Source organism: Telmatherina bonti (genome assembly GCF_933228915.1).
Source record: "Telmatherina bonti genome assembly, chromosome: 21".
Lineage (NCBI taxonomy): Eukaryota > Metazoa > Chordata > Actinopteri > Atheriniformes > Telmatherinidae > Telmatherina > Telmatherina bonti.
In genome coordinates, this window is record NC_136630.1 from 14,040,530 (window position 1) to 14,066,944 (window position 26,415).

Sequence of the window (26,415 nt, forward strand, 5' to 3'; positions counted from 1 at the left end):
TCTCATTAAAGCACTATGACATTTGCAGTAACAGAGAAGCGACCTCTGTGAAAAAGAAAGGGTTGAGTTCCAATGAATGGAGGGTGACTGTGGGTTAAATTAAATGTACAAAGCATTACAATACAGCCATGCAAAGCAGGTGACTTCTTTATTATGTATTCAAGGTGTCATTCACTCTTTGGATGGATGCTCTCTCTCCTTGTGAAGGCTTGTACGTTTACTTTTTGGCTACGTCTCGTGGTTAAGGTCCAGGTCAAGCCTGTGGCCGCTATGTCACGGTACCATCTGTTGAGGACTAAAAAAGTGTTTTCAATGGGTCTGGGAGCACAAAAGGAACTCACTCTGGGCTAATGGCCCATCTCTAACCCTGACATTTTTCTTTTGCAGTGTGCCAATGTGTCAGAGGAAGGGAAGATTGTTCTCTGACACAAATGGTCTTTTTTGGTAGCAGAAAATAAACTGTCAAGGTTACCGTAATGTTAACACTGATCAAAGGCCGAGGGCTCGATCAAGTATCCTGAAGGGTGGTGAACTGTAAAAGCCATGCAACGGCTTCTCTTTACACACACTAGCTCCGTCCAATTTACTTCTAACCTCAGCAGTGCTGCTGATGCACATTAAATTACTCCGTAACAGGGAAACAGATTTGGGGATGGATTATTTAAAACCTTATTCTGCACATACTCTGCATTATATACTCCAACAGAAATTCCTTTAAGCCGTTAAAATGGGGGGAAAAAAAGAGAAAACAAAAGGGCCAAAAGAGATACTATGGTTTCTAAAACTTTTTCTGCGTAAAACTGCACTGGTTTTAAGCTGTTATCCGTTATAATAAATTTAAAGGGTCCCTTACAGCTAATGTGTAAATTTTCTAGAACTATTATTATTGTTTACTGCATGAAGCAGACATGACAAACACCAGCAAACTAAGTCAAAAAAGAATCAGTATAGTAAAACATATTGGTGTACAATAATATCTCCAATCCTGACACTTGTTTGTCAATAAAAAAGTTCCCTTTTGCTTGTTTTCTGGGTCTGCAAACAAAGTCATTCAGCAGGAATTTCGTTCATAAAAATAACACAGGCTATTTTTTTTCCCACCAGACTCCAAAAACTGACTCAGTTAGCTTGTGGGAGAAAAAAAAATGCAGTCCAAGCCATGTGATATTCCAGTTAGCATCAGTACTCTCTGCTGTCTACGAAATGAGAGAAGTTAAGTCTTTAGTGCTGTGGTGCAGATCATGTATCAAGAGTACCAGATCCAGTTTCCCAGGTGTCAGAGAGCCCTGTGAAGTGGGGTGACTATCACATTTCCAGGTCAAGATGATCAAAGTGCTGGGTACACTTTGTACAATTTCCAACCAGCCACAACATTCAATAAAGCATTCAGAAATGCATTTTCCTGGCAGACAATAACGCAGAATGACGTCTGGCCATTTTAAGTGGTCATTTGAGGGAAAACTTGGAGAGGCATAGCATTCATTTTCAGTGTTTACCCAAAAAAATGGGAGCAACTTCCACTTTACTCAGACAAAGAAAATGTCTAAATGCTACTTTGACATGAAATTAGTGGTAATCTAACCATAGGGAGCCTTAGGACTGGGCAACGGCAAGCTTTTACACTTCCCCTTCCCTTGCATTGTATCAGTGTTTTCCCTAGGGCTGCTCACATCTGAAAAGCTGGGTGTGATGGATGGCATGGTGTCACCAGGCTTAAAATAAAAGTGGACATCTGAAGGGTAAAAATGATCTATTTTGGGAAGGGCATTTTCATTTGCACCAGCAGCAGAGGTGGTCATGGAAAAGAAAAAGCCTTTCTTTTTTTTTTCTCTCTCTCTCTCTCTCTCTCTCTCTCTCCAGGTCTATTTTAATTCAGCAGGGATAAGGGGGAGTGTTCAAAGTAGTGTGTCATGAAGGTTTTGACACTTTCTATTACTCAGGAATGATGGAGGGAATTTAAACCATCGCCACCTCAGTGAAAAGAGTAATTATCTCTACTGCAATTGCTTTAAATTAAACCAAATCCCCAGATCTTGGGCAAGTTTATTTATGCAACCACAAATCAGATTTCTCTCAGCGGGCTCTCCGATATTTCTATGTTAATAATGTATGAAATGACACTGTATCATGTTAAAAGACTCCCTTATGGTGAGAAACACATCAAGAAATATCACTTTCTCTATTTCTCAGCTCCACAGAGCCTTCTTGTGACTTGCAGCGGATTTCATACAGAAATCATCATATTAATTAGTGTCTTCTGTGATGGGCACAAATGTGGCACCACCTTAACCCAAAAGTGTCTACACATGCAACTCATGTAGGGTACTGAGACATTGGTACTGACAGACCCATCTGAATCCCATTTTTTGACTCATATAGATAATGATGGAGACTAATGTCCAAACTTGGATGTGGGGAAAGCTTGTTTGCTTTTTTAGCTTTAGTCTTTGTCTCAGGATGAGACAGCTGTTGAATACTTTCCAGGCACCAAACAGATGACAAACAACATTAGCCGGTGAATGCAGCTGATGAACAAAGCAGATATTTCCCTCAGGATTTGGGAGACTAAAATGAAATGGAAGATTACTTAACTTTTACTAAATGGCCAGAAACACAACTGAGAATAGCTGCAGATGTTCATGGTATGATGTACTTTTTTGTACTCATTAGATGGCTTCTATGGACTATTAGCGGCTGACAGATGAATCCATGTTTGAAAACAAACGTGCAAATTTCATATTGCAGAGCTTTGGTTTGATTAAAATAAACTCTGGTAGAGTTGTTTGGTTAACGGGGTCCATTGGAATGAGTGTACATGCTGACATCCAAGCAAACAAACAGACCCCTTCGTACAGGTGGGGGTTTGATCCGATTCCTAACAAGCCTTCTCTGAAATATATATTCAGCACAAACAAAACAGCACCAGACTTCCATTTCAAGCTTACATTCTTTCTCTGATTATATCAGCAACTGTGTTCATTAAGATTAAGAGAAGGTGTCAGAACAATTGCTCCCATTCAGCACTGTTACTTCTATGCAAATCAAAGCTTTTTTTTTTTCTTCATATTTTATGTATTTAAAACGTTTTCCATTAAATGTCAGTTGGTCAAGAATAGTAGAGTAAAGAGAAATCTAAGCACATTAAACCCAACAAACTGCAAGTTCTGACAACACAATACATTTTAGAAAATTGCTCCAGTGGAAGTAAAGCAATCAAACACCAACGACAAAATAAACTGCAACTACATTCCCCTTCTGGTCCATACCAGTGTATACAACCCAACAACATCTGCATCCCAGCTTTTTTACTGTCACCTTATTTGGCACAATGATCACAAACAGCATTGTTACTCTGAAAACTTCTCCAGTTTGCGATTTGCACCTCTATATCCACGTCACCAAAGCTAAAGCAGAAATTCATGGCTGTATCAAATGAACTTTAATGACACTACATAGCAACAAATCGTGATATTAGTACATGTACTCTGACTTTTCACACTGTAAAGGAGAAATGCAACTATTTCAACACTCAAACTTGAGGTTAGGTATATGGGAGGCTAATGTCTGCTGGGACCTTCAATTCAAGTCAGAAGCTTGTATCAGACATGAACCACCACCAGAAGAAAAGTAGTAGAACCCTGAAAAGGAGCAGCAGAGCGAGAACTCATCCGCCGGGACTGACACAAAGTAGTTCCCTGTGGCAGATGGTAAACACAAGCAGCAGTAGCACATATATTTTTTTACAATTGTGCTATTTGTTCTTGTGGTGAATTCCTTTTTGTTCGGGACAGCCCTGTGAGTTAACCAACTGTGTTTCAAAGCTTTTCATAAGCCGACTAGGCCATGCTATCTCCGTCATTACCATAGACAGCCCCCCATCATGCTCTCTGGTGCACTGGGTTCATTACACAGAATTAGATGTCACACAGATCAGAGCGCACGTGATGCCACACACTGCTCTACTCCTCTGTTATCTCTGTAAAGCACCATTGCGAGGTGGATCGATAGCGGAGGTTTGGAGCTTCATTAGCTCAGTATGACTCCATCTCCATCAAGACACCACTGTTATGCCACGCAAGTGTTGCGAGATACATTTTACTCCCCCTTCCTGAACGTCCTGCTGTTTTACACACAAATATGCAGACCTTCACTCATTATTGAGGGGGGCTTGATGGGAATCTGTGTTAGTCTCTGGCTTGATAAACAGGAAGGAGAAAAGAGGACAAACAAACAGAGGTAAGTGATTAATGGTGTCACAAAGTGCCTTGAGTGGAGGGAAAAATTACAAGGATGAAAAGAGCTCATTTGAGGCTTTTCATTTCAAAGGAAAATGAGTTGGAAAAAGCTACAAAGCAACTGGGATTTTTCACAATGCTAATTGTGCTTTGTTTGCATTGAAACAGCCAGTTGGTTTCATTTGGAAACAAGTTCAATTAAACCAACAGAGAAGATAAATGTGAAACAACGGCGCAACATGATTCAGCATTCACTGCGCTTTCGGGATGTTTGATCCAGCTACAAGGCAATTCAGGCTCGCCGATAGCATCTGCCTCTACTTCTTCCTCTTCTTCTCTCTTCCATTAGGAATCATGTTCTGGTGAAGCTTATCAGACATCTAGGAATTCATCCACTTCTTCTGAAGGCGCTGGAGGGGGGCCAGCTGTAGAAGGGAGGGCTACGCTTTTAAAAGGCCGCTTGCCGATTAGGAAAGGGGGCTATCGAGTCGGCAAGGATCTCCAAAGCAATAAAAATGTGCCACAAATGCTGGTTTTAACAACTGGACGGACCCATCATTGAATAATTGGTGCAGTCTTTTCCTTCTACAACATTTTCCATGGTTTAAATATTACCTCATTTTAAAGCTGGAGGATATTTTTCCTCTCATGTCACGGCGGTCTCTTGTGCAGCATGTGAAAAATAGAGATGCGGCTCGAAGGTCACGATAGAAACCAAATACACCTGGTCAAAGTCATCTTAATCAGAGCACATAAAACAAGACATTAGCGCCAACTGCAGCAGCCCTCGAGGGGAGGGTGTGTCACACTACCAGCTTGCAATTTGCACAACCATCAGAAATTGTAATTACATTAACCTCAGAGACCCCTGCTCAAAAAAAGTATGAGAGGAAACCCAAATGAGGAGAGAAAAAAAAAAGTCTGAACCCCACCTTGAGGTTAAGGTGTTGCTAGCATGACAACAGTAGAGAAAGCGGTTTGATACCAGCTGTATCTCACTGAAAGTAATTCGGGATCAGTATCGGGGTCTCTTCAAAGGGCTGCATTCTGTGCTCCTGTTAAGCTCTGCAGTTTCAAAAATGTGTTGGCCGGGGGAAGAGGCCGGCCCGAGCAGGGGAGCAGGATGCCAAGGAATGTACTTAAGATCTAAAACAGACAAGATTTAAAGCCAAGAGCATCTAAATGCCAATACTAATCCACAAAATAATTCACTGCACAGCACAAACTGTTCCTCCCTTACAGATACCATATGTTGCCTCCGTGAACAGATGAAATGAAAGAAATTAAGCGAGGAAAGTTGCTTCTTTTTTTTTCCCCTCTAAAAACTATGTGATCTCAGTCATGAAAAACAACAAGAAGCGCCTCTTTTTATGCTTTAGCTCTAGACATCTCCTCTCTTTGGTTCCTTCTGTTGTTCTTTGCCTCCATCTTTGGGGGATTAGTCCAGAACTGAATGTTTGGATTGCAGGGAGTTAAAATTTGCTAATGCACACACTCTCAAGTGTCCTTGTCTGTGACACTGCACCTCATTTGCATTTTAGTGTGAGCAGTTCTCTCTCCTTCAGTACCTCTGAAGAGGAACCTCTTCGACTTACAAAAACACACATACTTTTGGTTTCTTACACAGTTTGAAGGCAGGATGGGAGATGGAAAGTGGAGATTGTTGGGTGTGGGGTTTTGGCTGGAAAAATGGGCTGAAAGTCCACAATGTGAAAACAGATGTCAGAGCTTCAGACTTGTCTCTTCTGAACTGGCTTGAAAGGACATTTTAATTTATGGGTCAGATGTATAAAGCAGAGATTCAGTGTCAGAGTGTCGACACTGCAGAGGGGTGTCTAGTTTCAGTAACTCTAAAGTTGAGCGCGGCCCAAACCAAATCTCCACAGACATTCCTGCTGCTGGGAAGCGAACATTTCCAAATGTGCCACTCTGTGGATGTAAATGAATTACTGCACTTAACTTGAACACTGAAAAGAGGAACTGAGGAGACAATCTTTCACTGTTCAGAGTTGCTCCGGTGAAAGCTAGCGCACCAGGTTGGAAAATTGCAGGTAATTGCTGAGGCAATTGAATCCAGTTTGGTTTTGGTTGAAAGACTAAAATAACAAAGCTCTGATTGCTGAAAAGACAAGGGCAGGGAAGCTGGGAGGCCCCGTTGCTAAGAGTTAATTTGATACATATTTCTCCCCCTTGAAAAGTCTGAGGTACTGGCAAGAGACGACAAAAAAAAAATGGAGTGAGAGGGAGGGCGAGACCCCCGCTCTCCCTGCAAATACTATCCATCTGCCATATTACATTTAACCAGCATGAGAAGCTAAGGGAGCGCCCTTGCACAATATTGTGTGAAGGCTGTCAAACTCAATGCAGGAGCTCTGTGCCCGCTGCTCGTAGCTGAGGACACGAGGCCGCTTAAAATCAGTCTAATAATAACTTCTGACTGTGTGCTTAGCACCAGCCAAATAGGAGAACATGTGGCAGAAAAGAACTCATAATTATTCATGGCTGCTTTAAAAAAATCATCTAACTGAAACTGTAATATGATGGCCCCCAGATGAAAACACCAACAGCTATCAACAGCTTTTTGAACAGTTTTTGCCTAATCGCAAAATTTGAATTTAAAATGAGCCGAGAGAATAAAAAGTTGCAGCAGCTGCAAACAAAAATAAAACTCTTGGCAGAATGTGCACATATTCATTGTGGTACATTTAAAGTAGTGGAAAATTTCATTTTTTATTTATTTTATTTTATTTTTTTTCAGGACCATACTGATGTAGTTGCAAGGACCACCCATTAGAGAATTGAATTAACACACAATGTCAATGATCTCTCTTTTACAGCCTTTCAAAAATCCCCCATTAGATAAAGTCTTGTGTATCCCAAAGCTTGTATGATGACATGCAACTAAATCTTGATGCAGATGTGAAGATTGTTGACTGCTTTGTAAAAATATGCTGCCTAAAAAAAAATTAGGCTGAAAGACCATTAAGGGGATTTTCTTTATTTTCCATCATCCACAAGTTTGTGAAATGAAAAGTGTGTTTGGTCTTTAAAAGAAAAAGAACTCTTGATGCTGTTCTCCTTCAACACAACAATAATCTCTTGGCATATCAAACATACAGTGCTGCCTTTGAACTGATGCTTGTGTGGAAATTGGTTTTTATTTAAGGCTGTTGCGAGCCCACATGAGATGATCCAAAGGCTGCCTCCAGCCCTTAAGCCTTATTTTACCCATGTGTCCATTAATACACTGCAGTACATTCATTGAAAATATTAATGAAAATAAGCAATGCCTCTCAATCATATCTTGAAAGCTGGTAACGTTGGCCTATCTGTGCTGGTGTTGTTGGTGTTCCGGACATTATTTGGCTGCAAACTTTGGGCAGAGGGTGAGAAATGTGAGGAATACATAATCAGTGATCTGTTCAAATTGCTGATATAAACACACCCATAAACTTTCATATAAAATCCATTAATACAGCAGGTTTTGAAAGAATTGTGTTGATTTTTCGAAGTTTGTGCTTTGTTTGTGTGAGCTTTTTGGAAAAACTAATATTGTTTAATTTACTTGTGATTTCTATTATTCACAACATAACAGACTGCATATGTTCACTGAAAACTCATTATGCCAACATTATGCTGCATTCAAGGGCAAATAGAAACTCAGTTTAAAATGTCTAACAAGGAAAGACAAGTCAAAGAAAACACCACAAGAAACTGGATATTCTTCATCTGTAATTGGAATTGGGTTTCTGCTGAATGTGACTGAAGGAATAAACAACAAAAAAAGGTTTGCTTCTGAATCACAAGGTTGAAAACTGCATCACTTTGAGTTTTGACAGCTTCAAGTTTGAAAAATCCTACGCGATAAGCTTTTAAAACAACACACCAAGTTTCTGACCTTCTGACTCGTTTTGGTGGCACACTAACATACATTGTGCACATTCTTGAGGCGGTCATTGACCTGCAGCTTCCCGAGCCTGAGAAACCACAACTTTGTCTTCCAGCCTGGAGCACCAGGTGACAGCTGTTTACTCTGCATCCCATGCTAGTGATTGGATATCAACACACTGGCTGCTTTGGACATGCGCCATGGCTTACGCAGCAAAGAAATTCAAGAGGACATTATCAAATGAAGACAGTAAACGAAAGATAGAAAGTGCCAGGGCAAAAGAAAGTCAATATTGCACTGGTTTATACTGGCTGCAAAGAAGTCAGAGAGGAGAGAGGATTTAAAGAGGATGCTGAATTGGCCTTTGTTAGGGGGAGGCAAAGTGTAAAGTGCCACTTAAATATTGCACGTATTGTAAAACTTCCAGGAGGGCCAGCAGTGAAAGGTCTGTTAAAAGTCTTGAATTCAGCATTTTCCAATATTTTTCCAGAAAATTCCTATGCTCATGTCTACTGAATCACTTTGCGTAACTTGCTTTCTTTTCAATTGTTGTCTTTGGAAGCAAGCAGAGACAATGACACTACACTGTATTCAACTTTTTTAGCCTTTGAAACAGCTGTTAACAGGAAGAAAAAACGATCTGAGGAACGCATTTTTAATTCTGATCACATGTATTTGTGTTTTGTCTGTGATACGATCAGAGAACATAAGCCTATCAAAGCTCTGAGATGCAAAGGCTCATGTCAGCTAGTCCAGGTCACCATCCAGACTGAACATGGAGAAGCATGGGTTGGCTGCAAACGTCTTCTTTTCTCATACACCTATGCATGAAATCAGCACAGTAACTTCTGACATAGCCTGCTTTTATTTGTTCTAATTTAATTCAGGATTTTAGTATGATTTTATTGTGATTTTTGCTATTTGTTGCCACCTTTTACTACTTTTAAATGCTCTCTTTGCACCATCTGTATTGCTTTTAATGTTTTTTTATGTAAAGCACTTTGAATAGTCTCATATGACATGAGCTTAACAAATAAACCTGCTTTGCCTATTTGCATTTAAATTGTTCATTTTGGCTGAAAGCCTCCTTAAAAAGAGAGCATTTAAATGTGGGGTTACATTTTACAGACCTGCTATGATCAAAGGGATCAAACTAATGCTGCAAGTAATTATTAATTTCATTATCAATTAATTAGTTTGAGGAAAACAAACTGAATGTTTTTCATTACACCACGATAAATGGCATGGAAATTTGTCAGTGATTCATCTTTTGGTGGAATTGATTGTTTTTTGTTATATTAATAATTTAAAACAAATGTTCCTCCAATTTCTGCATCTGCTGACTTTAAATGGATAAAAATCACACTGAGCTTACACCAAGGTCTCGGTATTATTAGACCTCTGTGACATGACATGGTTCCAACACTCGGCACTGCTATTGCTACAGAACTAAAATCAAGCTCAGGAGAAATCAATTGCCTTGAGGCAAGAAGTGTGAACTTTCATACCCTAAGCCCAATTTCCTTGAAAGTTGCGGCTCTAAATCAAATCAAGCCGAGCCAATGCGCCGTGGAATTATGCAAAAATTGACACCACTACATAAAATGACAACCAGTGAGAAATACCGCCAAGGCTATGAGACTTCAGAGCATGTTTATTTACTCTGCGTGTATTTACCTACCCAGCGCTGTGATGATGCTACAAGTCAACTCTGATCATCTTTGTTTTTATTCAGGCCCACAAGGGAGAGGTATTGACTGCACACAGCCGAAGGCAGAAACTCAAGCATTTGAGAAAGTTTGCCGGTGCTGCAAATGGAAGAATGACTTACATGTTGCAGTGTTTTGATTAAGAGAGGGTGTCAGATTCTCCTAAAAGTTTAAGCTGCCTTTACAGTTCACTGTGGAGTGAGAAGTGCTTTGCTATGTGCCCACGGCTAATCACAGCTGAAAGAAATACCCCAGTGGGGTAGAATCTTAGCCATCAAAAGCAAAATAAAATAAAATAGCAGAAATTTAAAAAACACAAAAGGAGCTTTTAACTTATCAAATGAAATGCATGATAATACCATTAAAAGTTGGCCACCGCTGTACTTACTCTGTCTTTGAGTCATTGCCAAACTTACTGCATTTGCAGTCAAATTTTCTCCAAAAAGGTGTTGCAATATCACTACTTTAGTGTACCGGCACTTTCTCCCTCTTTAGAAACGTATCTTAGGCTATAATGGAAATAACAACAGTTAGATAGTCAGTCTTTCTCTTGACTGAAACAAAACTTAAAACCTTCAGTTCAGATGCTGCTGCTGGGTGTCAGGATCTTCTACTAAAAGTAACGGTGAAGAAACATGTTAGATGTTAAATTAAAATAGTTCAAAGGCGTTTGCAGGCTGCTCGCCTTTGATAAATCCAAGTGAGCTGCGTTCAATATTACTTCTCTGCAGGACAAGATGACTAATTCAGATCATCAGAGACTTGTTTTTTGAGGATACGAGGTCAGAACAGAGTTATTTCATTTTTAAACTTGTAAGGTGGGTAAAATTTGATTTTGTTCATCTATTTCTCGTATCGTCTTTTTAAATTGCATTTTGAACATCTATATCTCTTCCATTAACTCAAGCTTTAATATTTGCAGCTTTTAAGGCACCTCTGACTTTTTTTTCTATGAACCAGACAACTTCCAAAGACAGACACATTAGGAGGAGAATATCTATTACCCAACATACAGTAACGTCTCCTCAAAAAAATAGGACTTCTTGGTCTGTTTAAAGCTACTTTGAGCGAAGTGAGAATTTGATCCACCACTACTTTTTGGTTTAACCCATTTATAGGTAAAGCTTTTTTTTTTAAATTTTTTTTAATTAATCTAAATCCTGAGGGTTTTATGGAAAACTTACCTATCCACTAAAACTTTATTTGTCAGCCTCTCACAAAACTGGAAATATTTCTATGCTTCATAGATCAGAAAAGAAAAATGTCATGACAAGTCATAATGGGTTGAAAAATATGATAAAATACTATTCCAGACACTAATTAAACTCCAACATAGTAAGCTAGTTAAATTAAAATGGATCATTGTATCAGATATATATATTAATTGAGTCTTAAAATGACTTGGGTGGACTCGCATACCTTTGCCTTACTTAAAATGGTATGTGGATCTGTCATTATGCACATTCTTTGCCATTATTTCTTTCTGCCTGGCAGTGGCCATTCATTTCTCATTTCTGCCAAAACATTTTTTTTTTTGACTAACTAAGATGAAAAATGGTTCTAACTTTATTAGTGTTCAATATTGTTCCCCATTGCCTTTGCTGACAAAGCTGAGAAACCGAACTGTCCATTTAGGAAGCAACACTGATTGAAATCAATTTCACATGCTGTTGTGCAAATGGAATAGACAACAGGTGGAAATTATAGGCAATTGGCAAGACACACCCAATAATTCAACTTTAATTCAATTCAACTTTATTTATATAGCGTCAAATCAGGGCAATTCCATCTCAAGACGCTTTACAGAAAGAGAAGAAAACATAATGAAAGCCAATTCATAATAGCCTTTATAAGGAAACCAACAGATTGAGTTGGAGGTCCAACTCAATCTCCCATCCTGAGCAAGCACACTGGCAAGTGTGCACTAAAGAAATGGATCTGCCGGTGGTGACCACAGACCACTTCTCTGTTCCGATGCTTTCTGGCTGATGGTTTGGTCACTTTTGAATGCTGGCGGTGCTTTCGCTCTAGTGGTAGTATGAGACGGAGTCTACAACCCACACAAGTGGCTCAGGTAGTGCAGCTCATCCAGGATGGCACATCAATGTGAGCTGTGGCAAGAAGGTTTGCTGTGTCTGTCAGCGTAGTGTCCAGAGCATGGAGGCGCTACCAGGAGACAGGCCAGTACACCAGGAGACGTGGAGGAGGCCGTGGGAGGGCAACAACCCAGCAGCAGGACCGCAACCTCCTTCTTTGTGCAAGGAGGAACAGGAGGAGCACTGCCAGAGCCCTACAAAATGAGCTCCAGCAGGACACAAATGTGCATGTGTCTGATCAAACAGTCAGAAACAGACTCCATGAGGTGGCATGAGGGCCTGACGTCCACAGGTGGGGGTTGTGCTTACAGCCCAACACCGTGCAGGGCGTTTGGCATTTTCTAGAGAACACCAAGATTGGTAAATTCGCCACTGGCGCCCTGTGCTCTTCACAGATGAAAGCAGGTTCACACTGAGCACATGTGACAGACATGACAGAGTCTGGAGACGCCGTGGAGAACGTTCTACCTGCAACATCCTCCAGCATGACCAGTTTGGCAGTAGATTAGTAATGGTGTGGGGTGGCATTTCTTTGGATGGTCGCACCGCCCTCTATGTGCTCGCCAGATGTAGCCTGACTGCCATTAGGTACCGAGATGAGATGCTCAGACCCTTTGTGGGACCATATGCTGGTGCGGTTGGCCCTGGGTTCCTCCTAATGCAAGACAATGCTAGACCTCATGTGGCTGGAGTGTGTCAGCAGTTCCTGCAACATGAAGGCATTGATGTTATGGACTGGCCCACCTGTTCCTCAGACCTGAATCCAGTTGAGCACATCTGGGACATCATGTCTCGCTCCATCCACCAACGCCAAGTTGTACCACAGACTGTCCAGGAGTTAGCGGATGCTTTAGTCCAGGTCTGGGAGGAGATCCATCAGGAGAACATCTGCCGCCTCATCAGGAGCATGCCCAGGCATTGTAGGGAGGTCATACAGGCACGCGGAGGCCACACACACTACTGAACCTGATTTTGACTTGTTTAAAGGACATTACATCAAAGTTGGATCAGCCTGTAGTGTGTTTTTCCACTTTAATTTTGAGTATAACTCCAAATCCAGACCTCCATTGGTTGATAGATTTGATTTTCATTGATAATTTTTGTGTGATTTTGTTGTCAACACATTCAACTATGGAAAGATCAAAGTATTTAATGAAAAATATTTCATTCATTCAGATCTACATCATGTTATTTTAGTGTTCCCTTTATTTTTTTGAGCAGTATATTTTATATATATATATATATATATATATATATATATATATATATATATATATATATATGTATACATACACACCAAACACCCATGTTAAGATAGGAGATTGGAGATTGAATTCCATTGAAAGTGGTTTTAAATTGTGTGCAAGTCCAGCCTCATATGAACAGAATCTGACTGAAATAAGGTTTATTTTTGTGTGGTAAAAGGAGCAGCGGTGGATGGAAATACACATAAATTTACTTTTGTTGGTTTGAGCTACATGTGGATGGAAACTTGAGTACAGGTCTGATGTTTTCTCCTGCCACAATTTATCATCTTTCCAGTGAAGCGGAAGTGCAGTGAATGTTTAAGTCTTCATGTATGTCATGATTTATTCCCCAAGTCTGTTTCTGCTGCACATTCTCATATTCTGCTTTTATTAATGCACCAACTTTTCCACCTCAGCAAACTGGAAAACTTTTTTTTTTTTTTGCTATATTTTGCCTTTTTTTTCTCCTTTCAATTACTGTAGTTTCCACTCTCAGTGTGAATATGACTGTGGGTGTAAATGCACAGACAAATTCTCCCCTCATTTACAATACACTTTTCACTAAATAAACGCTAACAGTATTTCCTGCTGAAGATTTAAGATGTTTGCTCCATGTCTGATGAATGGAGGAGAAATTAGTAACTATTCTTTTAAGGATGGACTGACAGTTCACATATGTTGTTTCCACTGAAGGTAATTTTTTAGACACATCATAAAGCTCTCCGCATGAAATTGTCACCTGGTGTCTCAATGACCAGAATTAGCAGTTTATGTCTTCATGAAAGCAGACACATTTAAGTTTGAACTGCAGAAGAACGCATATTTATGATCAAATTATTGTGTATAAGGAGAACTGCTTTCAAATATACCTCTGGCTCAGGTAGAGAAAATATGAGTGAGTGTCCAGCTTGATTTCTCATTTTCTTAGATAGATGGACAGGAGAGTCAGCCCCAACTATTTTCTAAAATTTCAAGGTACTTGAGATTTCTAAGTGGTGCAACCTAAATGAAACACGCAGGATGTGGAGTGCTATATAGACAATGTGCGTATCATCTCTCAGTAATGCACTTGTAGTCGAGTGGAGCAGTTTCTTGGTGACTGGAGATTTCTTCTTTTCAAAGACAAAGAAACATTAACAGAAATTTGGTTTCTCACATGTCAGTCTGCTTGAAGAGTATCCATTACCTAATATACACCCACACTTCTTAGAGCTGAGCTTCAACATGAAAAATGACCACTTAAGGGAAAAATAAACGTATAAAGCTAGTCTGAGGAGCAGGAGGTGGAAGGTTGCCTTCTAATTGCTGGAGGGGAGAGGAACCATGTTAGAGTAAACAAAGTCTGATCGATGGTGGGGATTATATCAAGAAAGAGCCTTTGGCCTTTGGCCAAGATGAGCAAACACAGTGGTCTGTCTCTGCTACAGATGGATAAAAAATAGCCAAGGCAAAAAGCTGGCGAGTTAAAAGCATTATATTTCACAAAGGTGGGGGAAGAGGGGGTCGGGGTAGACAGAGCATTGTACAATGCCAGAGATGACATGTAGCCAACTATATCATGTCTTGGCTATTTGTATCAGACAGAAATGCCAGTAGATAAGAGAGCAGTGTTGTGAGTTTGATGGAAGGCTGTTCCGGCTGGAGGCTTAGCTTTAGGTTAGGCTATACTCCCACGGCGCTACAGTGCTGTGTGTGAAACCTCTCCATCACCACATGCACAAGTTCAACGCACTGTTAGCCGGTCACGGCCGGGGAGAAATGTATTCCGTGTACTCCCCAGCTTCAATGTGGCAATTGCAATTCACATAAGCCACTTAAGGAAATCTGCAGAGGAAGAGAAAAAGGTGTAGAACTCAGAGAGGCTTACCAGTTACTGAAGCCTTTTAAAACACACACTCGTCATCAGGCAGGGTTTTTTTTTTTTTCCTTTCCCCCCCCAACAAGCCATGTAAATGGGTTCAGTCCATTGCTTTTAAACCCTTGTAAAGGTATTAGGTCTCAAAATAACATAATTCATTACCTCTGAAACATGTTTGACTTGAAGATGTAATATGAGCCAAAGTGCTTTGGTCTTGGTTCCAAGGATTTTTTGAAAAAAGATATAGAAAAAGAAAAAAAAAAAAGGAAAAAGAAGTAGGTATGTGCAAAATGTAAGCTATTCTGTCTAGGATGTCATTCAGTTCAAACGGAAAACTAATGACTTTTGAATCTATTCAGCAATACACTTCAGTTTGTGATTTATTTTAATAGTCTGAGCATTGCCTCCCCATACCCAACAAAGCTGTGTTCTGTTCAATTTTACTATAATATTCATGTCGATAAACAGGTGACGGACTTGGAGAAAAGACTGATTATATTTGCTAATCCCCAAAGAAATTAGGCGAGATTGATGAATGCGTGCATACACTCCACACAAAGCCTTGGGAGTCTCTAAAAGCTGTTACCATGGTGGTATCCCATTAGAATAACAAACATTTCCCCTGGATGTTTAACATTGCTTCCCAGTGAGCACAGCCCTCCCTAAACCTCCCTTCTCTCCCTCTCTCTCTCCCCCTCTCTCTCAAGCACCTGCCTTCACATTTTCCACTTCTAAAATTCCACCAGCCGCCTTAAAAAAAAGAAAAAAAAAAAAGAAGAAGAAGGGTGAAATATGAAATGCAGTTATGAGAAAACTTGAGTGCCAAAAAAAGGAGTTTTCTTCAAACCCGTAATAACTTTCCATGGGAATAGGGAGAAACTTAAAAAGAATAACACTTCCCCTTGATTTTCTACTCCTACCACTTTTTTAAGCAGGCACTGAATTTCCTGGAGTGATAAGGGCTTAGCCAATGTAATCCTCAGAGGACCCTTCTCTGGCATGCCAGGAATCAAGAAACCTTTCCCTCTCAAAAGGAAGAAATAGAAGAAAAAAGTAGGAAAATACTGAGAGAAGGAGGCAACCGTAGGTCTAGGAACAAGAGGGGAGAGGCAACCGGCATGTCATATCCAACACATGCTGGCGAATGCAAATCAGCATGTGCGGAAAGAGCAGCCGGACTCGCCTCAGCCGGATATCAACAGAAGAATATTGACATGACAATGCGAGGGGCTTCCCTTATTCATACGGCAGGGGCCACTGAAGATGAGTCTAATTGGCCTCATGCAAGGAAAGGGTGGAGCTGAATGTGGGGGTGGATTGGGTGGGAAGTTGGGTGAGATGGTGGGGGCACTGTAAATGTTTCACAAAGATTGATTCATTATCAGTTTGCTTGACAAGCTGGGTGGGCCTCGTAAACTTACACTTGAACTGTTGGCGTGTTAAGTCGCTGGTACGCCGACAGATCAGGATATATCACCCCGACCTTTCACTTCAGATATTAAAATGAGAGCCTGAAACATGACTTGCCACACCGCAGGACTACTGCTCTTGCATTTCAAAAATGCAGGAGTAGCAGGATAAGGCACTGATAGGTGACAGTGACAGTGCAAGGGAAAACATTAATAATTTACGAATGTCTTCTCTGTCAGAATATGGCTTTCTATGATGTGCTGTCATTTTTCCACCCCCCCTTTACACCAGATGTCGAAGCCCACAGGCGAGCGTGAGGTATAAATATTCTTTCGATGAAGACACAATCTTTAGTTTGTGGATATGCATTTATATGAAAATTTACTTAAAAAATTTAAACAAATGAGAACTATTTAGGCACTCTACCACCTTCTGGTTTACATTACAGACTAATTAAGCCCTTATCATGATTAACACTTCCACATCCACCACACTGCAACCGTCTGCTACATGAGAGCTCATAAAATTTTACAGCCAAAGTCTTCCTCATGTGGTTAAATGAGACTTTTTTTTCCTCACTGATAAGATCACAAATTATTCAGTATCCCACAAAAACTAATCTGTCCATTAAAATGGAACTGCCGGCTTCACAGACACTCGGAGCTGCTGAAGATCACTGGCAGCCATTTAGGAGCCGTGAGAAAGGCAGTTGAGCATCTCAGCTCCTCTCTGGGTGGTTTGTTACATGTGGTTGACACATTTGCATCTTCAAAGATGCACACAGACAAACTCAATATGTGTGAGAATGTCTGGGCAGCATGTGGAAAACCCCAGTCCTTCGTCTGAAGAGGTTTTCTCCCCTTCTCAAAGGCTGTGCAATGTTTTGAGGTCCTTTATCTGTCAAGCGGTTGCTTCAGCAGTGAGTTGTAAACAACTTGCTTGGACTGGATGCACAGAGAAACAGTTGCAGAAATCAGTGCAGCGCTGTGCTCTCTGCACCAAACCGAATAGGCGCTGCAGGAAACTGCAAATCAGGAACTATTACACAGCAACAAATATGACAGGAACACTGCTGCATATTATTTGTGCTCCAAGAGTCATTCACTCAGTGTCTCTTCCAATGAGCGTGAACAATGCAAGCCAAGTGTGCATTGTGTTGCGGAGCCAGAGACAGTTCCTCTGAATTGGGGGTAAATTACAAAAGAGGCCTGTGCAAATTAGACGTGATAGCTTCATAATACGTCTGAAGTGTCAGCTTCTCCAGAAACCTATCCCCAGGCTACACTCGCAGATCCATGCTTTGAACTTTCAATTATTCCTGTCAAACCGCAGCAATCATCATGCTGTAAAACACTCGTTCTAACATTACAAAACACACACGATCAGCGACGGCTTGGTTTTAGGCGACGGCAGGGTTATCAACATGAAGCCTTCCTCCGTTTAGCTGATATACGTGAAGAACGCATCAATCAATCTAAATGTAAGGAGTTATTGTTTTTTCCTTTTAAATGCAAGCTTTCGTTTATGATTCTGGAAGAAGATTAATATCTCTGAAGTGTTTGTTGTGGTTTTAATCTTAAGAGACCATTTGTTACAGAAGGAAGAAGATGACCAGAGGGAAACAGCTGCATTTCAAGAGGAACCATCCAGAACTGCGCTCCCTCCCAATATTCATTTTGGCAAGGGAATATGTTCAAGTGTTATCACAGCTCCATATGAATCGTGCACAGAGAGGACTAATAAAAATACAAACACAAACACAGAACCCCAGCAGGATCTGGCATGTGTGCAGCTGCTGAGCAATTTCATATTACAATATGACTGACCTCTTACTGTTGTATAATTCCCCACGCAAAGAAATAAATTACCTTTGCATTTTGGGACACCCCCAAAGGTGCTGCTGGGTGCCATTTGTCTGAGGTATGTTGAGAGATTGCAAGCTGGCAAGCTGAAAGAAAGGCTAAATCCCACGTGGGATGACCAGGTCGAACATCTCAGTTGAACCGGAAAAAAGTGACCACAACGGTTGAACTGAAAAAGATGCTAAAAATAAAAAGAAGCCCAAGGGAGAAGCAGATAGAGAAAGTGGACTTAAAATTTATTTACCCACAAGGATAAACATCTCTTCTTTTCCTTGATTAAGTCTTGTTTACATAATAGCCCAACGATTAGTGAGGAACATGCATGAGATGTCTGGTTCACATGCATCAATATTGTCTCCTCAGCTGTGCCTGCTACATAATTAATACACACACTGACATGACATGGATATGATATGACAAGAGTATCAGAGGCAAAGAGTTGGAAAAAGAGCTGAGTGAATGCATTTTTCATGAGCTGCAGCGTTCCCCAGCCAAAGTTCTAGACATGATGTTTTAGTTTCAGATATGAAAAAAGGGGCACGGAGACCAACAGAGCCAGGTGTGTGATTGTGTAGAAAACTGGGATTTCATATTTAACTTCCGTAACAAAAATATGTCTACACTTTTGATTGAGATTGTCCTCCACCCCAAAACGATCCCATGTGTCACGGGCTAATGCAGCCAAACAGCCGATAAAGACATTTAGGGGAAAATGCGACCGCTAGCGGCGGTGGCAGAAACCGCAAATGGCATTTATGTTGTAACAATAATGCAATTTGGCCTAAATTATAGTGATTTTCTCACTCTATCCAGGCATTTCTCTTTTTCATCTAACCCTGACAAAATTAAGTTGCCTGTTAATCCAACCAGAAAGCGACAAAGTTTTATGATAGCATGCTATGTTTATATGAAACCACGGCAACCGGAAAGCATCATCTTTAAAAGTGATCTTTAAAAGTTACTTTTATGTATGTGTAGGTCAAACAATAATGCAATTTGGCCTAAATTATAGTGATTTTCTCACTCTATCCAGTCATTTCTTTTTTTCATCTAACCCTGACAAAATTAAGTTGCCTGTTAATCCAACCAGAAAGCGACAAAGTTTTATGATAGCATGCTATGTTTATATGAAACCACGGCAACCGGAAAGCATCATCTTTAAAAGTGATCTTTAAAAGTTACTTTTATGTATGTGTAGGTCAAACAATAATGCAATTTGGCCTAAATTATAGTGATTTTCTCACTATCCAGTCATTTCTTTTTTTCATCTAACCCTGACAAAATTAAGTTGCCTGTTAATCCAACCAGAAAGCGACAAAGTTTTATGATAGCATGCTATGTTTATATGAAACCATCTTTAAAAGTGATCTTTAAAAGTTACTTTTATGTATGTGTGAGTCAACAATTGTCATGTTACTAACTAAATGTTATTAAAAATGATTTTGTATGTTTGCGTTTAGCGTGCATACCGTGTTTGGACACGTAGACATAACTCGTAGCGCAAAACACAGAATGCCATTTAGTCTCCCATTGCCTCCATTACTTTAGAGAATTTTCTTGGTTTAATTTGAAGGTTTTACCAAACTGGTTACATGGCGGTTTCAATTGGTGGACTTGTTGCTTAGATTCCATTTGCAGAGGCTGTTTGTCAAGTTCATCTTAAGGCAATCCGTGTAAATAATGTATAAATGTAATCCAACATCCTATAATCTTTTTTCCTTCCACTGATGTATCGACATCCAACCTCATCAGTGGGGTAACTACAGATGCTGATATGCAATCAAACCAAATCCTGGATGTCTTCATTTTTAATTGATTTATTCATTTTTAACCACTTCTACTCATTTACTGTAGGTAAAGCTATAAATAGCTATAGTTTCTAGTTCGGTTGAAAAAAAAAAAAAACAGGTGTGGAGAGGAATTAATTTTGCAGTGTATTTAGACAAGGCTGTCGTGTTCGGTTGCAAGCAGAAGAAGCCTTGCAGGGGCCATTTCTCCTCATTCAGAGACATTACCACCCCACTGTCACTGTCAGTCCGTCCCTTCACCCATCACAAGAGCCTAGAGTGGGCTCAAACCTCACAACTAAATCACATTCTATGCACAAACAGCCTAGGTTGCACAGCTTCTACTGTATCTAATCTAATCTGTCCATCTCCTATGTCTCTATGCAGGCACATACACACACACACACACACACACACACACACACACACACACACACACACACACACACACACACACACACACACACACACACACAAGCCATGAGAGTCTCTGGAAAAGCAGGCCAACATCTCAGGACCTCAATCATGTACATTTCCGCTGCGTGTGGTGAAACAAGAGTCAGTAATGCAAATCAGACACCAGGATTTGCCTCGATAATTGGGGCTGTATCAGCTCATCAAGAAACAAGGAGGCATTGCTGAAATGAGCATGCAACGTTCCCATTAAAATCCACTAAAACGGAGCACACTTAAGAACTATCAACATAGGTCCTTGGGAGGGAGGAGAAAGCTGTTTTGATTGATAAGGTTACTTTGATGTCAGCTACAAAAATATATATAACACCAAGGGGAAGCAGCAATTTAGCAGAAAGAACAGAGCAAATGTTCTCAGGTGGCCCTGATGGCCACTTGTCTGCCCCTCAGTTTGATAATGCCCAGGACAAAATGGTACATTGTATTAAAAATTTGACAGATTTATTATTACAGCTGTTAAACCTCTTTATAATGAAATCATGTTCGGGGTTCAAGGAGACTCGCTCGCCGTGAATCACAATCATTTCAAATTCTCACTATGGGGCTGGTCGCAGTTATCCCCAAACAGGCACATTTCCTGTTTACATCCAGCGTCATTTTGAGTCAAGTGCACAGGGGGGTATTAAGAAGTAATATGAATCATACCATTTTTTGCACTTCAAGTCCTGTTTAGACCACACACACACACACACACAATTGGAAACTACTTTTCACAGCTATTGTGCCTAAAGGAAATGACAGGGTATAAATTTGGTATTTCACCCTCTCTTGGTCCACTTCCACCTTTGTGGGACAGAATGTACAAAAATCCAAACGGTCTGAATGGCAGGATAAAAACGTATCTCTATAAAAGTGAGTGTTCATAGCCACATTAACCCGACACACTCTGTGTCAAAGACAAGGAGGGTGGCATGCTGGCATATTGTGTTCCCCGTACAGTAATTGCGGCAGCTTAAAGTGCTCAGAGGTGAAATCGTGGCATACAGTATGACGATGAACGAAACATGTCATTGGGCCCACAGGGAGAGGACTGTCATTATCTACAGGACGCTGATGATTGAGTAACACCCTCTCACTGCTGAAGAGGAAAAACAACTGAAAGCCTTCAGCACAATCAATACAGTCTGAGCCGTTAGAATGCAAATAGCGACTGTTCTGGCTGCATGACATGGGATGATGCACCATTACTTATTCTGGCTCCATTCAATGTCATCATTAGCCTCTACAGTGTCAGATCCGCTCAATAAAGGGCATTATTTCCAAAAGGATAAGAGCTGCATTAATCCTTTTATGCTGCTTTCAGCAGGATAGACTCTCCCATAGCTAATATTAATGTGCTAGGTGTCAAGAGTGAGATGGCTAATCCTGATAACTCAGGATGTTCAGTCAACTTTGCAGATGGCTATCTGCCCTACACTAGCTCTCCTAATAGGCACAGGAACAGGATGTGCTTTTAATGCTGCACTTCCGAAATGTCGCCTTCAAAGAAAACGATAATTTTCAACGGGGCTTTCTGAACTGCGAAGATAAGCCAGAGAACGGGGGAGGACAAAATAAAAATGATGCTCGCCTCAGAGAGGAAAAATAGCTTCCTGATATAGTCCTAGCTCCCTCTTTAAAGCTGACACCTAGAACATACAGTTTATCAATTATACATGAAGCCAGAATCCATCTTTCTGTTGGCAGCTTGTTTGGATCTGGCCCGAGCCCTCTGAGTGGTGAAATGTGTCTCGGAGCCCCCATCCCTCCTGTCGCCTTTTTTCCACTTGCAGCCTGTCCTTAAATCAATCCCTTTTTTAGGCCTGAATTTATTCCTCCTGTAACAAATCTGTCTTGGCAAATGATGTCACATAAGTGGGGAGAATGACAGCCTGATGTCTATGTGGGGAACATCAACCTTGCCACAGCAGCCTCCTCCCAAGGTGAGTAATCATGCTGAGGAGCGATGTAGTGTGTGGATGCCAGCCAGAGTCCAAACAAACCCAGAGTCTGTTGCTCAAGATAAACAAACCAATTAGGGGGAAGGTATGTTATTCCTCAGTTGGTGGGATATTTGCTAGATGGAAAATAATCAATGCGTTCTTATTTCCACAGGGTGAAGCTGAAAGTCCTGAGCAGAATAAAATAGAGCCAGAAAAGGAGAGTGAAATTATTCATAAGAAAAAATAAATAATGGGACTAAACTAGCTTCTAGTCTGGTAATTAATCCATGCAGGCTCAGTGGAAAGAGGCAAGCACAGAGGGGAGGATTCATCATAGCTTTTTGCCCCTCGCTCCCAGGGATACATGCCCTTCTTGTGTGGATGAGTCAGCTTACATCTTCTGACAACTGCGAGCCAAGGGCTTTGTCAAAAGGAACCACATTTATTGTTTTGATTGGTCCCCCCCTTCTTATGTTTGGAGCGCAAAATGCTTTCAAATGTGATTGCGCCACAGCATCTGAAATAAAGCATGCACATGAAGAACATCAAAAAAGGAAAATGTCTGCTTTTTATTTACCGAGGACAATCCTTTGGCACTTTGGTGCTCTCTCTGGCTTCACCTCCAGACTGGAACAAGCGGCCCTATCAGTAATTGCGAGGAGTGGCCCCATTGGCCAGCCAAAGCATTAGACAACTGGGCTCGAGGTGCATGACATTCAAGCTGGCCAATAACGACAGACATGCTAATCAAAGCGTCTCTAGCTTCCCCATGACAGTGCGTCTAGAGGACTTTGCCCAGTTGGGGTGATGTGCAGCTGCTCTGGCTGCATTTCCACTCTGCCCCCTCAGGGGCTGGGCACCAGGCTAACCACTGGCACAAGAATTTAAAGGCTGGAGAATTAAGGAGGGAGCGAGGGGGGGGTTACCAATACCACACATAAAAAATAAATCACAGCCAGCTTGTTAGCATGGCAGAAAGAGAAGGAAAAGGAAAGAGGAAGAGAAAGACAGACAGAAAGAGGAAAGGGAGATGGGGAAGGGGGGGAAGAACTGGGTTAAGAGATTTAATGTGCAGCTGAAAATCTGACACTTGCCAGAGGTCTAAATGTTCCACCAGAGCAATGGCAGCCCTGCCGGCTAAGTCTCTATAAAGCCTCCAAAGCTGCTTACAATATACACTTGAGAAACAATAGATAAGGTCAGAGTAGTAGCCTATGTTTGATTGGGACCATGTATGAAAAATAACGACTTTTGCTCTGCCTGTACTCATGTAGAAACACGCTAAATAAATATGAGACACAAAGGAATTTGTACTAATGCTGTGTATACCATTAACTAATTGTTTAAAAAACTACAATCTGAAAAAGCAGAGGAGAGAAGGACTGTGTGCAGCATCAGTTTGATAAAATAGCCAAAATGTTATGTTGTTAATATTCTCAGACTTTACTTTAGAATCAGATAAAGATTTTTTTAAGCAGTAATTATGATCATCCACATTTATTCCCACTGAATGTGGAAAAAAACTGCCTGAGAATCCAGGAAAAATGGGTAAAGTGAAGAAAAAAGTATAAGTAGGTTTAATGAAACACTTAATCAAATCAAATCCAAATTTATTTGTATAGCACCTTTCACACATGAAGCAGCTCAAAGTGCTTTACATATATTAAAACAACAAGTAAAACAAATAGACACATCATCATTCACACACACACACACACACACACACACACACACACACTGGCACACCCCCAATCCCATGTTGACTGATAAATCTTCTAAAGCTTCTTACTGCTCAGCCTGGCCGAACAGTGCTCTAACATTTGTTTGCATTGCAAGTCAAGTCAAACGTAAGTCAAATGTGCACATATTCATTGTGCAATTTATTGTGAAAGAGGCTTTCTTATGTTTTGAAGTGTTTATCTTAGACTATGCAGTGTTTACACAAACAGCAATAGCATTGCATAAAATCTACTTTCTTATTTATTAGAAAAAGTACGACCAATTTGACATTAATTAAATTCATTGAAGAAAAAATGCTGTAAACTGTGACAAACCAGTAGTTTACCCATTTTTCACAATTTCACAATAAGTGACGAGCTCAATCCAATGCCTTTGTTTAGCTAATGTAAATTCACTCAATGTAATGCTAACTCACTTTGATGGTGCGTCTAAACAATAGTTATTGGGTATAATTCGGGTCCTCTATTTATGTGTTCAGCCAACTCACAACCCTATGCCAACAAGGTCTAACAGTGGCCACAGCATCTATAAATACAGACCTCTGTATAGATATGGTACCTAAACCATGAGCAATGACCATTTGGAGGTTTAATCGATGAATGACAGATTATCGGTGAAGGCTCGAATATATCACTGCATCCAGCCAAGACATAATCCCATATATAACATTAAATTTAACGAACAGATCCTTTTTCTAACCTTTGGAAATGATTGAACAGGTAACGTTAACAGGCTTCCTACAACAGAGACGAATCTGAAAACCCCAGAGGGTTTCAGGGAGAGGAAAACAATCTGCCACACCATGAAAAGGGCTGATACGCTGACAAAACACCTGCTACTTTTTCTCAGTTTAAACTCATTTAGGAAATACTGAGAAGATTCAGGTTTAATGAATCAATATTGCATATTTTGAGGGAAGTTCTGGACTTTATTAAAATAAGACATTTTTATTTTCACCCAGCTGTTTTCCAGTAGGCGAATAAAGAAAATTCTGATTATGCAACTATGATTGCAAATAATAAATATCTCAAATAACTACGATGACATCATTTAATAGTTTATTGGGACAACTTCACCTCTTCTGAGGAAATATGTGCTTGTAGCACTGGAGATATGTACACGGACATGATTATGGAATAAAAAGTCAGTGATTGATTATCCCTCAACCAAAAACAACTACAACTACTACTACAGGCGCAAAAGTGTTTAATATCATTAGAATTATAACTTTAACAAGATAGTTCATTATTCTCCTTTAAACAGGAAGACTAAAAAAAATTACTGGCTGTTTGTAATGGATCAAGGCCAAACTGGCAGAAGGAAGGTATGAGCTGGCTTAAAACAGACCATAAACAAATTACAAGAGAATAAAGGGAAAAATGAAACCTTGCAAAACGACACAATTCTCAAAGAGCACTGTCCAGCATCTGCCATAGAGAAAAGTACATCTGTGCTGGTTCTTCTGGGCAGCTTTAAAAATCTGGCAAGCTGACCCGAGTGCTGCGGATGGTTTGCGGTGAGAATATTCCAGCAATATTTATTATGTCCAAGCTTTATGCTCCAGTGTGATCATGTAATACTGTCTGACACTTAACTCTACTCACCATCTTTGCCCAGGAGACACGCTATCCTAAAGCGTCTGCGGTTCCATCATGTGAATCTTAATCAGATACTTAGCCAGTAGAGCAGGTTTTTACCCTCCCTGGTGAGAGTATCAACACATGGCTATCAGGCACAATTCACAGCCGCAAAGTGGCTATTTATTTTCTGCCCAGCATTACTTGACAAATAATTACTCAAGCTATTCAATTAAGATGTGGAATTCACACAAATGGCCACAACATAAGAGTGTAGCACAGAAACATTCTTCAATGCTTTACAACTTGGTCTCATGAATAAAAACAAGCACAGATATGCCGATGGCTTTGAAGCAGCGGGAGCGTGGGGACAAGGTGATGGCAAGCAGAAATATCATTAAGTGCAAACTATTTCATCTGGCAGAAAACAGAGTTGTTGCTGGTGGAGCAGATGCACACAGTAATCTGGGGTGAAAGGACTTGGTGTTTTCCCTGCTGCAGAAGAAAAACTGCTTTTACAAGGTAATGTGGGTGTAGAAGGAAAAAGACACAGCATGCTGGTAAAGCAATATGGGCTACAGCCTGGAAACCCACCAGAATCCAAAAATG

At 40.5% G+C, this 26,415-nt stretch overlaps 1 protein-coding gene across 1 annotated transcript in view; it reads right to left on the reverse strand.

The window, feature by feature from the left end:
- LOC306771889 (adenosine kinase-like) overlaps nt 1-26,415 on the reverse strand; it is a 119,765-nt gene that overhangs the window by 40,950 nt on the left and 52,400 nt on the right. The gene's annotated exons all lie outside the window — the stretch shown is intronic.